The sequence below is a fragment of the Eptatretus burgeri genome, chromosome 1 (assembly GCF_056783735.1).
Source record: "Eptatretus burgeri isolate ZD-2024b chromosome 1, Ebu_testis_v1, whole genome shotgun sequence".
In the NCBI taxonomy this organism is placed as follows: Eukaryota; Metazoa; Chordata; class Myxini; order Myxiniformes; family Myxinidae; genus Eptatretus; species Eptatretus burgeri.
Window position 1 is genome coordinate 98,811,075 of NC_140961.1, and position 17,301 is coordinate 98,828,375.

The 17,301-nt window shown below is 46.3% G+C and overlaps 1 pseudogene; it reads left to right on the forward strand.

Annotated features, from left to right (window-relative positions):
* The first annotated feature begins 14,694 nt into the window (after positions 1-14,694).
* On the forward strand, positions 14,695-16,794 carry LOC147035039 (uncharacterized; annotated as a pseudogene).
* The last annotated feature ends 507 nt before the right edge of the window (positions 16,795-17,301 follow it).

Here is a 17,301-nt window from a genome sequence, read left to right on the forward strand (position 1 = left end):
AAGGGTCTCAAAGGTCTTATGGTCTCAACCATCAAAGGTTTAAGGAGTCTCAACAGTCCTTAGGGCCGAAAGGTTTAAAAGGTACATATTCTAATAGTATGTAATTAATAGATGTACGTTTAGTCTGGGTGCAACTGACGTTCCAACAGTATGTAATTAATGGACATATAGTCATACGGTTTCATGGAGAGATGGAGTCATAAGGGTCTTCGGGGTCTCAAAGGTCGGAGGTCTTGTGTGTCCTCAGGGCTTTCAAGATCTTACAGGGACTTTGACATCTTAATGGGTCTTTCGGGGTCTTACAGGTCTTAGGGATATTTGGGGTCTTCAAGGGTCTTTGGAGTCTAAAGGCTGAGGTGGTGGATGAAAATACCCTTCGGACAATCTCCGGGTTGGACTTGGTCTGTGTGCCTAATGTGGTGGTTGTTGGTCCAGCGGCCTTTGCAAAAAATACGAACATACAGACAGACAGACAAAATTTATTTATTAAGCGACATTCACAGAAGGGAGGACGAGAGAAATTGAGAAAATAATATTTGAGACATGGAAGGGAAGTTTAAGTACTGCATAAGAAAAAGAAGGGAGAGCAAGGGATTGTGGGAGGAGAAGGTAGAGAATAAAGAGGGTAAGGAAGGGAAGATGCACAAGTGTGAGGCATATGGGGGAAGGTGATGGGAATTCAGAATTCCACAATTTTTTTGGACGTTAAAAAAAAAAAAAAAATTAATAAACATACATGTATGGTCTTAAATTTACAAACCCTAAATTTCTGATTGTTATCTCAGTATGAGAGTATCACAACTTTGAAGTTCTGATACATTCTTGCTCAGCACCAATTGATTTGGTGGGTGTGAGGAGATCTATCCATACCAGGAGGGGAAATCCATCCTTCATTGCTTTACAAACCACATTAACCAGAGAAGGTGGATTCGAATTCTGTCCTGGTTTTGTCTTAATGAAAGCCAAACGGAGCACCGGGACTCCAGCCTTTGATGGGACCGGATACCCAATCGGGTTTGCTGACAGGACAACCAAAGTCGGCATGGGAGGTGCCTTAAATGCCTTGGTCGCAACCATCGGTCGAGAGCACGACCCACTCTTGACCCTCTCACTTTGGCAGGCCTGGAAAGCATAGGCCTGGTCATTCATCAGCCGACTGTTCCTTGTGATCAGCTTGCAGGTTGACTGAGGAGAGCAATAGAAAACAGATGATTTGGCAAATGACAAGGCAAGCTTATTGTGGTTTTTCAAGGAGCCTTTACCACTGTGTCTTTGATAAATTTGAACACACACACACACACACACACACACACACACACACACACACACACACACACACACACACACACACACACACACACACACACACACACTCTTTGGTCGAGCATTTAGCAGCCTTCACTCAGAAACATCACCATAATCACTCTCTGTTATTGTGCTGTGACAGCAGCATCTGGCTGCAGAGAGCTGTGTTGTTAGATACATTTCAGTGGGATCCGATTCCTCAAACTTGTTCGATAACATACACACAAACCAATCCTCTGATGGAAAGGTAGATTAATGGCTTACCAAAGCTTCATACCTTTCACTAATTGTCTGAACCAAATACTAAATATGATAAACATTACAATTGGAGGAGAAAGAGGATTAAAACACTAGTTTTCTTTTTGTTGTTAGTGTTTTTTGGGATTTGAAGAGGGTGAACCTGTTAACATAATCCTATCTGATCCCTTGGCTAATGGTGTATCAACCTGAAATCCCAATCTCTTATATTCCTATGTACTCTTTGCCTCCTGTCTCTGTTTCCCATTTAATTCAAGTAAAAGTACACTGATTGCTTGTCCGTGTCTTGTCCTCCATGTGATTTATGTACATGCTGCACTATGAGATACAGATTAATGTCAAATGTGATGCTATGAAATATCATCTTGTACACATTTCTGTGATGCAGAATGTATAAGAGTGAGTGTACATCGACTCAAAGCTGCCAATACATACATTTCAGGTAGAATACAGCAGCTACTAGAACGGCACACGGTGGAGCGCATACCTCCGCCAGGCTGAACAGTTTACGTTTTACATCCCGCTGATAGGGTGGATCTGGATCCAGAACTGAACCAAAATCGAATTGGCTTGTTCTTGTCACCGAACCAACTCATCCACCAAATTTCATCCAAATCCATCCATTTACATTTTGTGATATCGTTTTTGGCCCGATCTCTCAATGGGGAAGAATCACTTAAAATATTCCCAGATCCGGATCTTCATCGAAACCTAAACATTTTGTCCTCATCACACACCCAAGTTCCACCACTAAGTTCCACGGAACAATCCACCAAGTTCCGTCTGAATCGATCCATAACTTTTTGAGACATCCTATTCACAAACAAACAGTGGTGAAAACATAACCTCTGCCCACCTTCAGTGTCGAATGTAATAATTTTGATTACTGTTCTTGAAACCCATTCTATTGGGTTCTGCTAAGAGGTTGTTTGAACTGGAGTATCCATAACGTTATATGAATGGGATACTCACAGTAGGCATAAACCCCAAGCCAACACTTTTTTTATTCTTCATTATGTCAGCATACAACCCTAACACTGTAGATAATGAGGAACAAAGTATATAAATCTACTATATCCACAGAACGCTTGAATGTTTGACATCTCAATTGGAATAATAGTAAAGCAATGATAGTTTAAACCGATGTGAAGCAAACAGCAACTGAGAGTGTGCTGCTCGAGCAACGAGCCATTGATTTACAGGACACAGGTGAGCCCCGGATAGAAAGGACGACCCATTCCAGCTTGTGGCAATCTGCCTGGGATGAGCGGGTGGTGCTGGAGAGTGTTCCGAAATGTGTGGCGCTCCGTGCATCCTTGTCGGAGGAAATTGGCTTCTTCCGAATGATTTTAACCACGTTGGGAAACACGCTGTACCGGTTGCCTTGAAGGTCGTGATTGTTTGGGCTGGTGCCAACCAACAAAGAAGCATTTCTACACCTTCGATCAGCAGAAGGGACATCAGCACAAGCAAGTTTGTCAGTTTTGGAGAATAAATATCAGTGTGGTTCTGATTTTGTGATGAATGCACAAATAGCCAATCCCTCGTTTCAGAAGCACAACATCAACTACTATCGATTAAGGTGGGGGTAAGATTTCCCCGTTTGCGTGTATGTGTATGTATGATGATATCTGTCATGCTCTACAGAGCATTGCTGCTGTCCAAGCAGTTTCTTGGCATGCTGGGTGGCCTTCCCAGCAGTCACGGTAGGAATTTGGCCATGGTGCCGGCGATAGCTCATCTCCTCTTTGCAAAGGACACTAGGATTTTTAACATCCACCAACTGATTCTGGCAGACAGGATGTCCAGTTTAACGTGCCTCCAAGGGATGGCACACACGCTGATGAATCACCCTGCCTGTGAAACACCAGGATGACAGTTTATAACTGGATCAGGATTCAAACTTAGTCTCGACAGCTCAGATACGAGTGCACTATCTCGAAGCTATCGTGCCAGCCAGGTGTTTGTGAGTGTAATATATACACACACACACACCCACACCCTTCTTGATCATTTGTTTTCGTCTACTGAATATTTTTTTTCACTTGAAATTTCCTGCTATACCATCAGCCAGATAATTTTCTTGTGCGGTCATTCAGGATACTGAAGATATAACCGAGAAGGAAAGGGGGGGGGGACATCTTGCTCCACTTTCTCCGACAGAGGCATGTCACCCCACCTTTGTCTAATGATGAAAGTTGTGTGATGGAAACTTGCTCAGAGCACTGTCTCCCACATTGCGATCTTACCTACCCGATGAGGATTCACGAGTTATTTTATACGCACACAGATTTCATTACAACTTCATTTCAGCACACATTTCTAGTCATCAGTGATTGAGGAGAAAAAAACAATCACATTAGAGTTTGTCTAAAAATTTGGACAATCGGGCTCTGACATGTTAACCTGTAATTATGAGGATGTTGTGAACAGAGGTTAAGTTGACTGCATGAGAATAATCTCCATGTCCAAAGGAGAATTTATGTGCAGTGTTGAAGTGGGTTTGCAAAAGTTTATAAAACAAGTCTCGAAGAGCTGTTGTTTTAATTTGTTCTTTAATTGTGTTTTGCTTAAGATATTAAAGGCAGGATACAAACATGCTAAATGAGATCTCCACCCTCCTCACCATCCCCACAACTCTGAGTATGGCCAAGGGGTGTAGTTTCCCGGGAAATGTGGGTGTACATTGAGATTAAGGGAAAAAACATGAGCGGGAACTGCTTTCCAATAGAAATCTTCCATGGATGTGGTATTTTGTAAGTCCAAAAAGGCCATAACTCTGTAAAAATAAAAAATTGACAAAATGCCATGAAACTTGAACTACTTCTGTAACTTATCAAAATAAAGCCATGTACCAAGTTTCAGTTGAATATGTTAGAGGGTACGGGAAAAAGTCTGGAAGAAACCACAGGTGGGACAGACAGACAGACAGACAGACAGACAGAGACATGGAGAGAAAACCGATAGTCTCCACCGGTGAAACCGGTAGGGTACTAATAAGGCCTGGGATTTTTCAGCGTCTTGAAGCTGAGCAAGTTTCAGGAGAAGCATCTTATCACAATTATATAGTTGCTAATATTGAGATAGAAGAAAAAGCGGTTCGATGGAAAGGATCCGTGGTGCGAGTGAGCAAAGCAACTGAAGGGGGGGGGGGAGGGTTTGGGAGGACGATGTCCTCTCCCATGGGAGGAAAGTTTTGTAATTTTAACCTTAAATTTGTTTATTCTAACACATTCTTTTTTGCAAAGTTAAAGCAGAATAATCATGTTTTCCTAATGAATGCAAGTTGTTTTTTTTGTTTTTGTTTTTGTTTTTACATGTAACTCCTGTAATCATTTATAAGTTTTGGATTTCTCATTATGGAACATGTATTGTAAGGAGTAAAATATAAAACTCAAATTTAAAGATAAACTTAGACTTGGTTGATGTTTAAGTTTTAAATTAAGTTTAGATAATCAATTCTTGCTCTTGTTTCTCTTTATTTTGCTCTTCCTAATGGCTAATACTCTCTTTCGCCACTGAAAACACAATCAATTCGTTTGGGAAAGTTGTTGGCACAAGATGATCGAGTCAGCCTGAAAACGACGGTCAGGACAGCATTTGTTCGAGTACCACGATGGAAAAGTTGTCAAGGAGACCGGAACGTTGTGAAGCGGTGCCGAGCACTCCATTCCGTTGGAGCACTTGCTTGAGCGCTTTGAATCAAGCAAGCTGCTTGGTAAGCGATAGCAAGCCGCTTGCTAACGGAACACACCTCTGCTGTCATTGGGCTTATGAGGATTGAAAGTTGCTTTTTAATGCTAGTTATGTTTGGAGAAGATGCAAGGTTCAAGTAAGTTTTCATTCATACTTTAATTTGCAAAATACAAACAAACAAATTAATCAGAAAGAAAATAGTTGAAGAGGCTTTGAATCAAGCAAGCTGCTTGGTAAGCGATAGCAAGCCGCTTGCTTATGGAATACACCTCTGTTGTCATTGGGCTTATGATGAGGATTGAAAGTTGCTTTTTAATGCTAGTTATGTTTGGAAAATATGCAAGGTTCAAGCAAGTTTTCATTCACACTTTAATTTGCAAAAAACAAACAAACAAATTAATCATAAAGAAAATAGTTGAAGAGTTTCAGAATATTGATCTTAGCAAAATTTTGGAATATTCGATCTTATAATAATTAATCAGAAGAATAAAAATCACAACACCACAGTATGTGAAGTCCAAACAATTTATTTTAATGCAATGGTCGTGCCTCACCACAACAGCAGTTTACAGTCAGATATGGTTGGGTCTTCACAGAACAGTAGTCAAGGTTCGACAACTCAGTAATGGGGACTACCAATGAGAAGTCCCATTAACTCATAAAGTATCGGCCTGCGTCCGCACTTCTCACCACTCAAAAAACCCCCAAAAAACAGAGAGTGAAGAAATTATTTCTTCCCACCCAATCCTTTAGCCATAGATTTTTTTTTTTAATTTGTTCCCTCCCTGTAGCCTTTCCACAAGAATGACGACGTTCGTGTGACAGGGTCAAAACCCAAATTGAATTGCGGTTGGACTCGGATGGGGTGTCAGCGTTTAAAGTGTTGTTTGGAAAAGTGGTAATACTAGAAGAGATTGCACATCACCACAAATAGATATGTGGTGAGATAAAACCGAGTTCAGAATTTATTTTCCACGAAAGCAGAATGTATCTTATAAAAAGGCACAAGTTTGAATAAAAACAACCGAAGAGCATGAAAAAAGAAACTTTCCCATGAGACCGACCTTTGCAGAGTTAAAACATGGCTCTCACCCAAAATCCACGACGAAATCAAAGGCAATACTAGGTGGAACCCCCTAATAGTCTGTGCCACCCGCCTTGTTGTCTTGGGAGAAGGAGCTCACGTGGTTCGGGGTATCAGGGAACAAGAGGAATGGGGGCATCAAAAGGCGCCCCACCTGGGAATGGGTGAGGATTGCGTTCGGCGTTCGAATGGCAGAGAAAAGCTCGATGAATGAATGAACGAGAGAGTGAGTAGCCGAGGGAAAAAAAAAAGCGTGTAGAAATGGTTTCCACGTGTGGCTTGCAGCATTGCCTGGGGGTCGTAATTAGGAGACACAGGGGCCACGCTAGGTCAAGGAACCGCTCTGCCAATTTTTCATGGAAGGGATTTCCAAGAGTTTTACTCAATGACAGCACCATGATTGAAATGATGTCGCAGTCGTACAGGATCTCACCCTGTAAAAGTCCTTTGAGACTTTTTTAAAAGTTGACTTGTTCGTCCGGCGATATTCCAAATTGTTTTGGTGTTGAAGTGCGTCCATCTTTCATGTTGAAGTGTGAGAAGTTGAAAACTGGAAAACTTTCAAAATCTTCTCAACAATCGCGTACTCACATAATTGGTGATAAATATAGTCTATCAACAATAAAATAAAAAACAAAACTGAACTATGGTATGATAGGATGCTTTGAGTGTCATTTTTGACTGATCCTGCCGAATCCGTGCCCAGTATTAAGTACATCACCATGGCAACGGGTGTGGGTGGCACCGTCAAGAGAATAAAAGACAAATGGATTGATTGTTTACTTGCTCTTCAGCAATGTTCCAGCACATGCAGGATGGGGGCTCATCGTTTTCGATATGTGGTGGAGCCTCAACAATGAAACCCAGCCTCAATATTATTGCACTGTCCGATAAAGTGAAAACATGATCTGTAATCATTTTTAGAGCCAAGTTTATGATGTGCCCATTTGTACGTGACTGTGGGACTTGATGATCCTCCAGATTTAACATTTTTCAAAAGAAATGTTTAATTTTTTTTATACTACAGGGTGCCCCACAGAAAACCAGGAAATTTGGTAGTTTATTTAAAACAAAACAAAAGCAAACTTAGATGTAGTGTAAAACAAAGATACACTTTATTATATGTTAGTTTATTGATATGGCAAAATAAATCTCAAAATCTCAAATTTCCTGGTTTTCTGTGGGGCACCCTGGAGAAGGCACTGCCGCCCTCCGGGTGCGAGTGCCCTTCTCGGCCCACCTTCGATGGGTAAAGTGCTGCGGCGCATTCTTGGAAATGAACTTTTTAATTTTTGTCGTTTTAAAAAAAATAAATGTTCTTCATCACAACATGTTGTTGTGGCTTTGGCTTCTCAGGAGTAAAATAATCAATCTTTAGTATAAACGACAGTGAGTTCTTATTTGTTCAGTTCAGTGAATTACATTGCATCACAGAGTGCACAAGCACTCTCTTTGGCGGGATAGTGCGGAAAAAAATGTTGGCCCCACCCACTACAGACAAAACTAAAGTTTTTTTTGTTTCTTTTTTATTTTTATTTTTTAAATGAAAATTGTCAAGGCTCGAAAAGAGCGAACACACAGAACGTGTAACAAAGTGAGCATGAGACAAGAGGGGCAAGAGAGGGAAGGACAAAACAGTGTGCAACAGAGACATGAGATCTGTGGAAGGGAGAGGGATGGAGCGGGGTACACAGGGTAAACAAGATGGACACTGCAAGGACTTTCAGGGAGGAAAGCAGGGAATTTGAAGGAGGTGGGCTTGGGGTGGATTAACGGGGGTAGAAAAGATCATGGTTTTGGATGGGGGAAGATAAGAGGTGGTGGTGAATAGCTGTTTTGAAGACCTGGAAGGAAGAGTGGGATTGAAGAGGGTGTGGGAGTTTATTCCAAAGGCAGGAAAAAAGAGCAATGAAAGAGTAAAGGTGAGCAGTGATTTTGGTAGTTTTACCAGAAGGAAGTTTTTAGTGGACCTTGACCACGATAAGGATATATGGAGGGGTTGTGGGGGGGATGGAGACAGATCACAAATAGAACAGACAAGGGAGGAAAGGCCGGAAAGGAGACGGTGGAAGACAAAAACACCACCGACCTGCCTGCAGTGAGAGAGTGAGAGACCCAAAGGCTCAGCCTCATCGCGGAAGCGACCAATGATCTGAGATGCCTTGGTTTCCACAAGCTGAGCAAGGTGTGAGGCCCTCAACCATGCCCCTTGCAGACAGAGGCCCTCGGGCGTGCTCGTTGCAGACAGAGGCCCTCGGGCGTGCTCGTTGCAGACAGAGGCCCTCGGGCGTGCTCGTTGCAGACAGAGGCCCTCGGGCGTGCTCGTTGCAGACAGAGGCCCTCGGGCGTGCTCGTTGCAGACAGAGGCCCTCGGGCGTGCTCGTTGCAGACAGAGGCCCTCGGGCGTGCTCGTTGCAGACAGAGGCCCTCGGGCGTGCTCGTTGCAGAGAGAGGCCCTCGGACGTGCTCGTTGCAGACAGAGGCCCTCGGGCGCGCTCGTTGCAGACAGAGGCCCTCGGGCACGCTCGTTGCAGACAGAGGCCCTCGGGCGCGCTCGTTGCAGACAGAGGCCCTCGGGCGCGCTCGTTGCAGACAGAGGCCCTCGGGCGCGCTCGTTGCAGACAGAGGCCCTCGGGCGCGCTCGTTGCAGACAGAGGCCCTCGGGCGCGCTCGTTGCAGACAGAGGCCCTCGGGCACGCTCGTTGCAGACAGAGGCCCTCGGGCGCGCTCGTTGCAGACAGAGGCCCTCGGGCGCGCTCGTTGCAGAAAGAGGCCCTCGGGCGCGCTCGTTGCAGACAGAGGCGCTCGGGCGCGCTCGTTGCAGACAGAGGCCCTCGGGCGCGCTCGTTGCAGACAGAGGCCCTCGGGCGCGCTCGTTGCAGACAGAGGCCCTCGGACGCGCTCGTTGCAGACAGAGGCCCTCGGGCGTGCTCGTTGCAGACAGAGGCCCTCGGGCGTGCTCGTTGCAGACAGAGGCCCTCGGGCGCGCTCGTTGCAGACAGAGGCCCTCGGGCGCGCTCGTTGCAGACAGAGGCCCTCGGGCGCGCTCGTTGCAGACAGAGGCCCTCGGGCGCGCTCGTTGCAGACAGAGGCCCTCGGGCGCGCTCGTTGCAGACAGAGGCCCTCGGGCGCGCTCGTTGCAGACAGAGGCGCTCGGGCGCGCTCGTTGCAGACAGAGGCCCTCGGGCGCGCCCGTTGCAGACAGAGGCCCTCGGGCGCGCCCGTTGCAGACAGAGGCCCTCGGGCGCGCCCGTTGCAGACAGAGGCCCTCGGGCGCGCCCGTTGCAGACAGAGGCCCTCGGGCGCGCCCCTTGCAGACAGAGGCCCTCGGGCGCGCCCCTTGCAGACAGAGGCCCTCGGGCGTGCCCCTTGCAGACAGAGGCCCTCGGGCGTGCCCCTTGCAGACAGAGGCCCTCGGGCGTGCCCCTTGCAGACAGAGGCCCTCGGGCGTGCCCCTTGCAGACAGAGGCCCTCGGGCGTGCCCCTTGCAGACAGAGGCCCTCGGGCGTGCCCCTTGCAGACAGAGGCCCTCGGGCGTGCCCCTTGCAGACAGAGGCCCTCGGGCGTGCCCCTTGCAGACAGAGGCCCTCGGGCGTGCCCCTTGCAGACAGAGGCCCGAAGGCGTGCCCCTTGCAGACAGAGGCCCGAAGGCGTGCCCCTTGCAGACAGAGGCCCGAAGGCGTGCCCCTTGCAGACAGAGGACCTCGGGCGTGCCCCTTGCAGACAGAGGCCCTCGGGCGTGCCCCTTGCAGACAGAGGCCCTCGGGCGTGCCCCTTGCAGACAGAGGCCCTCGGGCGTGCCCCTTGCAGACAGAGGCCCTCGGGCGTGCCCCTTGCAGACAGAGGCCCTCGGGCGTGCCCCTTGCAGACAGAGGCCCTCGGGCGTGCCGCTTGCAGACAGAGGCCCTCGGGCGTGCCCCTTGCAGACAGAGGCCCTCGGGCGTGCCCCTTGCAGACAGAGGCCCTCGGGCGTCCCCCTTGCAGACAGAGGCCCTCGGGCGTCCCCCTTGCAGACAGAGGCCCTCGGGCGTCCCCCTTGCAGACAGAGGCCCTCGGGCGTGCCCCTTGCAGACAGAGGCCCTCGGGCGTGCCCCTTGCAGACAGAGGCCCTCGGGCGTGCCCCTTGCAGACAGAGGCCCTCGGGCGTGCCCCTTGCAGACAGAGGCCCTCGGGCGTGCCCCTTGCAGACAGAGGCCCTCGGGCGTGCCCCTTGCAGACAGAGGCCCTCGGGCGTGCCCCTTGCAGACAGAGGCCCTCGGGCGTGCCCCTTGCAGACAGAGGCCCTCGGGCGTGCCGCTTGCAGACATAGGCCCTCGGGCGTGCCGCTTGCAGACATAGGCCCTCGGGCGTGCCCCTTGCAGACAGAGGCCCTCGGGCGTGCCCCTTGCAGACAGAGGCCCTCGGGCGTGCCCCTTGCAGACAGAGGCCCTCGGGCGTGCCCCTTGCAGACAGAGGCCCTCGGGCGTGCCCTTTGCAGACAGAGGCCCTCGGGCGTGCCCCTTGCAGACAGAGGACCTCGGGCGTGCCCCTTGCAGACAGAGGCCCTCGGGCGTGCCCCTTGCAGACAGAGGCCCTCGGGCGTCCCCCTTGCAGACAGAGGCCCTCGGGCGTCCCCCTTGCAGACAGAGGCCCTCGGGCGTGCCCCTTGCAGACAGAGGCCCTCGGGCGTGCCCCTTGCAGACAGAGGCCCTCGGGCGTGCCCCTTGCAGACAGAGGCCCTCGGGCGTGCCCCTTGCAGACAGAGGCCCTCGGGCGTGCCCCTTGCAGACAGAGGCCCTCGGGCGTGCCCCTTGCAGACAGAGGCCCTCGGGCGTGCCCCTTGCAGACAGAGGCCCTCGGGCGTGCCGCTTGCAGACAGAGGCCCTCGGGCGTGCCCCTTGCAGACAGAGGCCCTCGGTCGTGCCCCTTGCAGACAGAGGCCCTCGGTCGTGCCCCTTGCAGACAGAGGCCCTCGGTCGTGCCCCTTGCAGACAGAGGCCCTCGGTCGTGCCCCTTGCAGACAGAGGCCCGGAGGCGTGCCCCTTGCAGACAGAGGCCCGGAGGCGTGCCCCTTGCAGACCCAGGCCCGAAGGCGTGCCCCTTGCAGACCCAGGCCCGAAGGCGTGCCCCTTGCCGACCCAGGCCCGAAGGCGTGCCCCTTGCCGACCCAGGCCCGAAGGCGTGCCCCTTGCCGACCCAGGCCCGAAGGCGTGCCCCTTGCCGACCCAGGCCCGAAGGCGTGCCCCTTGCCGACCCAGGCCCGAAGGCGTGCCCCTTGCCGACACAGGCCCGAAGGCGTGCCCCTTGCCGACACAGGCCCGAAGGCGTGCCCCTTGCCGACACAGGCCCGAAGGCGTGCCCCTTGCCGACACAGGCCCGAAGGCGTGCCCCTTGCCGACACAGGCCCGAAGGCGTGCCCCTTGCCGACACAGGCCCGAAGGCGTGCCCCTTGCCGACACAGGCCCGAAGGCGTGCCCCTTGCCGACACAGGCCTTTAAGCAATACAACAAAACGCATACACAAACACACAATGGCTCAATCTCACTGTGAATCACTTTACTGGTGATTATAATATACGTTATGATAATAAATTAAACACATTGTGATAAACATAAACCGAATCGGCGGCTCTCATCAGGCATCCCCTGTGGAGTTGAAAGTTCACCACTGAGAGCCAAATAATAATAAAACAATCGTAAAACATCATTAAACATTGCAAAATCTGATTTAATATAAAATATACTTCTCTTACTTGTGACAAGTGATGCTTTTGGTCACTTTTAACTGGCGAGAATGATTGCAGACAAAAGCACAACAGAATACCAACTGTTTCACTGAAACCAGCAGACCAGCCTCCTCGGGTATTTGAAGATGGTGGGTCATTGGTTCCACTGGCCGTCTCTTCATCACCATGGCGATGGCGGTGTTCGCTCCAGTGAAATAATACATCTTCGTGGTGTCAACCACTGGAGCAGCATCGTTTTTTGGGCGCTGGAAGATGGTCGCGCCCGGCTTCACAATCACTCAACCAAGCAAGTTCGAGCTTCCCATCAGGTCATGTCACGTTTTGTATTGTGTGACTTCCTTTGAAGATAATTATAAATATTTTATCATCATATTAACGAACTTAATAAGCTTCCTGTTATTATATTGGTAGGGATACCATGTCTGTTTTTACATGTTTTAAATCGTTGTTTCTGTTTCTTCTGTTCTGTTTATACGATGGTGAATGGTTCATTGATTTTTACCCCATCAATCCTGGCATGTTTTGGTTACATCCCCAGTTTTCATGCGTTTTTAAAATTATTTAAGTCAAAAAATACTTAATGTTTTACATGTTCTGTTGGTTCATTATGGATTAAATCCATCTATGTTATTAAATTCGGCTTATGTTACATTCTACCCCCCCCCCCGCCCCTCAATCCTGGCTTTTGGTTCAGTTCACCATGTGGCTTTCCACATATGCCATTATCATAAAAAAAAAAATAATAAAATGCTTAATGTTTTATATATTTTGTTATTTTAGTATGGATTAAATCCATCTTTGTTATTGAATTGTTTTAATACTTGTTACAATTGATTTGGGGGATGATTTGGATAAGTATCGCTGTTGGAATGGTTTTGTCCACTGTCGATTTTCCATCCTCCCATAATCGTTTGGTTGAATCCACATTTAAGTTTGATTTATTTTCCGAATAAAACGATTAATGTTTCAAATATTTTTTTTAATTTTGGGTTGTGTGCACGAGGCCAGAAACAAAGTAACTTCCTCGCATTGGAATCACTATCATGGCTTCAGCAGTTATTGAGGTATGTTGGGCTACAGTTTTATATTGTTTTGAGAGAAGAAGAAGAAGAGGGAGAAGAAGTACAAGTTGGTGCCTTAGCGATCTCTCGATGTGGTACTTTAGCGATGTATTCTGGTGTAATTTTTAAGTCTTGGTAGTTCAGAAAACGCTCAACAATGAAAGGTATGGATTTTAAATGCTTATGACCACTCTTTCCTCATTTATAAACCTATCATTGTGCACACATTTGAATGGGTGGCCAATTTTTAGATCCTCGTGGAGGATCTCTAAGTCTTTCTCACATTGTTCTCTCATCTTCTTCTTGTGGACTTTTTGTTTCATAGCCTACAGTTTTCATCGAAACTTCCTGAAACTTGGCATATATATGTAAAAATACCCTGCGCAGACAGTAACCATCTCCGATTTTGAAAATTCCTCATAGAAAAAAGTTATGATGTCAAAATATCTCCGCTAATGGAAATCGCCTAAAAAATTATCTCCGAAACTCGGCAAGGTTTTTGAATTCTGTTTGCTGAAATCGAACAGGGCATTAGCAGAGATAAATTACCGCACATATGATGCATCACTATGACATCATATTCGTTTTTATGACGTCATCATTAAGAGGATGAGGATCTTAGCTCATTTGAGCTTGTTCCCTGTATCATCCCTCTATCTGGAGTACCACAGTCATGGGTGAAACTGCAGAACTTTTGAAAAAAAGGAAAAAGGAGATTTTCTGAGGGAGGTCCGGGGGTATGCTTCTCTGGAAAATTTTGAGTTTTTTGAAAACTGGAAAATATATTTTTTTTATGACGTCATAGGTGCCTTCGTTATAACATCATGATTGCAAATGTAGAACGCTACATTCGGTCAGTATGAAAATTTTTGAGGGTCATGAAAAATATTAAATATAAATGGTCCACAAATAAAAATGGATGAAATGGTCCACAAAAACATTTTGATGATGTAATCAGTCATGTGATTCGGCAGCCATATTGTTTTTTTACATTTAAAAAAAACATTCAAAAATCTTGTCTGAAATGGCTGAACAGATCGAGGGGAAACTTTACACATATGACCACCTATCCATGAGGAACAAAAGGGTCACACATATGACATCATAGGTCACATGGTTTGGCAGCCATCTTGGATTCACCTTAAAACATATAAAAAATCTTCTTCTCCAGAACAGGTGGACAGATGATCGAGGGGAAACTTCACATAAATGTTCCCCAAGGCATGCATGTACAAAGTTGTTAAGGAATAATTGATGTCACATGGTTTGGCAGCCACATTGGATTTAAGAAAAATATTAAATAATGTTTTCTCTGGAACTGCCTAATCAACTGATGTGAAATGTCGAAATTGTGGTCTTGTAGTGATGGGGATTACATGTTTTAAATCTCAACTTGATGGGACATATGGTCTGGCAGCCAGAATTATTTAATTTTTTGATGAGGGTTATTTTATTTTCATTTTTTTTTGAATAAGGTCCACTTGGCTGTGCCTGGATTGGTTTGAGGGTCGATGAGTAGCAGCTGAAATGCAAATCCTATCCAGGATCCTCCTGATGACTTCATCTTTTCTTTTTGCTTGTTTGAGTTCCTTCTGATTACTCCAATGCAGGACTGTACCTCTTTGGTCTTCCATTTGATTTGAATTAAATTTATTTCAATCCCATTCTGAATTCAATTGAATAACAATAAAAAACGTCATGGGTCAGGGTCAGGTTTCCGATCAAAGCGGGGTTGCATCAAAGTGGGACGTCTTGGTACCAGGTCATCACTGGCAGTTATAAAGTGGCAGTTCTAATTATGTCTCTCAGTAATTATGTAACACAACAGTACACAAATGTCACACAAAATACACCCAACATAACTACACAAACACCACACCAAACAAGTCCTGGCGAGGGTCAGCATTGTCTGATTGCTCTTTTTCTTGTTGTTCATATTTTTTCGTGTGAGTTGGACTCTAAGGTAAGATTAATAACTGGTCTGCTCTGCCAGAACCGTTGCAAAAAGAAATTATGGACATATTTGTGCATGCACGTCACCCGGATTTTGCTATAAATGTGAAAAATGTTATTTTGTTCTGTAACTTTTGTAGGTGTTTATAGCTATCATTTTATGCATGCCAACCAACAGAAGGCACTCGTGGACCTGATTAAATCACAAAATGTGTTAAAAAAAAATTATGAAAACTCATTTGAAATTATTTAAATCCGAAATCATGCACCGATTTTTGACTTTTTTTCATATTTTTTTGCCTTTACTTCATTGTTCATGTACATTTGTTTTTGCTTCATGGTTTAATAGGCATTTTTTTTTTCCCTTTTCAGATCATGGAGACTTGAAGATTGATGTTAAAGACAGTTTAAGACAAATATGGAGCCTGTGTTGTCAAGTCACAAAAGAGATATCGTCCCCACACAGACTATGCAACTTGCCTGTCTCTTATTAATTATGTAACATAACAGTACACAAACGCCACACAAAATACACCACACAAAACGACACAAACACCACACAAAACAAGTCCTGGTGAGGGTCAGCAATCTCTGATTGCCAGAAGGGAGCAGGAAGTGGCCAAATGCATAAACTGACCAATCATGGTTATCCTGCAGTCTTGTATACTGTCAAGAACAGACAGGATGAAGTCTCATTCAGACTTGAGAATGATCTTGAAAGTCAGGCTGACTTTATGGGGAAGAATCCCGTGTTTCTTCCTTTATTTCGGCCCAAGTACACTAACCACAAAACAGTACACCAGAAGAAAAGCCAGCTTGCAAAGCTGGAAAGCACTTCATCAGCAGAATACTCTGGTTCTACTGAACATTTATGTGCTCCCACAAGAAGGGCTTCAACATCAAGTGTAAAGTACAAATCAGAGTGCTTAATTTGTGGAAGAGAGCACGATATGAAGGGAGACAGACACCTACTCATTTCAACTGTGGATTTCCAAAAGGCAACATGGCAAAGACCAAATGAACTGAATGATAAGCCAATGCATTCAAAACTTCAAGGGAATGGTAATCAGTGTATTGACATGGTAGCGGGTGACTTTCGATACCACCGTGCTTGTATGTCCTTGTACTTAACGAGTGCAAGATGTGATGAGAGTAGTACAGGCAACAATAGTCCATTCAATACTGCAATTACTCAATTTATTTCACACATCGATGAGCCCCTTTTCAAAGATGGCAGTGTGTTCTTTATCATTGTATTATGACGCCAATTCCATCACTACCTAACAGCCCATGGAGTGGAAAATGTTACATCTTACCGATCTCAGGCCCTGTTAGCACGTCTGCAAAATTATTATAAAGGTGACGATGGGTGTCAAATCATGGTTCTTCCACAGAAGGGAAGCTCGAGTCTGGTGTGCTCATCCGATCTCAGCATTGGAAGTCTAATGGCAAAGCTAAAGCTACTGAAGAAAAGAGTTGATAAGGCAGAGTATGCTGAAGAAAGTGAGGAGGAACTGCCACTCAAAGACACCATGGATATTAAAGCCTTTTCTTATCACTCAGCCCTAAGTATCCGAATTGAGATCAAAGAACAAGGGAAGATGGAGAAGCAGTCACTTAAATCCTTCAAATAAGCCAGAAGTGACATACTTAAAGAAACCATTGTGGGTTTCTTTATTGTTGAAGGCCTCCATCCTCCAACAATCCCCTAGATCAGGTGGAAGCTTCACTATGATTGGCTTGAGGAACAGAGATATATCCAAAGTTGCAAGTCCAGGAAGAGAACCATCGTTTTTGGCGGCCTCTATTTCCTTGATGGTGTCGCTAAACTTCTGCAAAGTTTTGCTGTCATGAGGAGAGACTTCAAGCAAAAGTTGCAGCTAGTTTAGCAATGATTGAGTAATTGCTTCATCACTGCCAAATTTTTATTGAAGGCGATTCCAGACCTGCCCCAAACCGACATCGGGGTTAGAAATGTAGACTCGGTTAAGATGCTCGAGGAGTGCTTTGGATTCTGAACCATCAACCATATGTTGAATCATGAGGTTAAGCTGTTCATCAGATGCCAGTGGTACTCCTCTGATCATGTTCTGGAAGGCTGTATGCCATGTCCTGAATTTCTTAGGCTTATCGTCAGACACAGAAATGCTATTTGAAACGAAGTCTCGATGAGACAAATAGTTTCCACAGTCCTGCATGACAGGCATCACTGTTGGCAT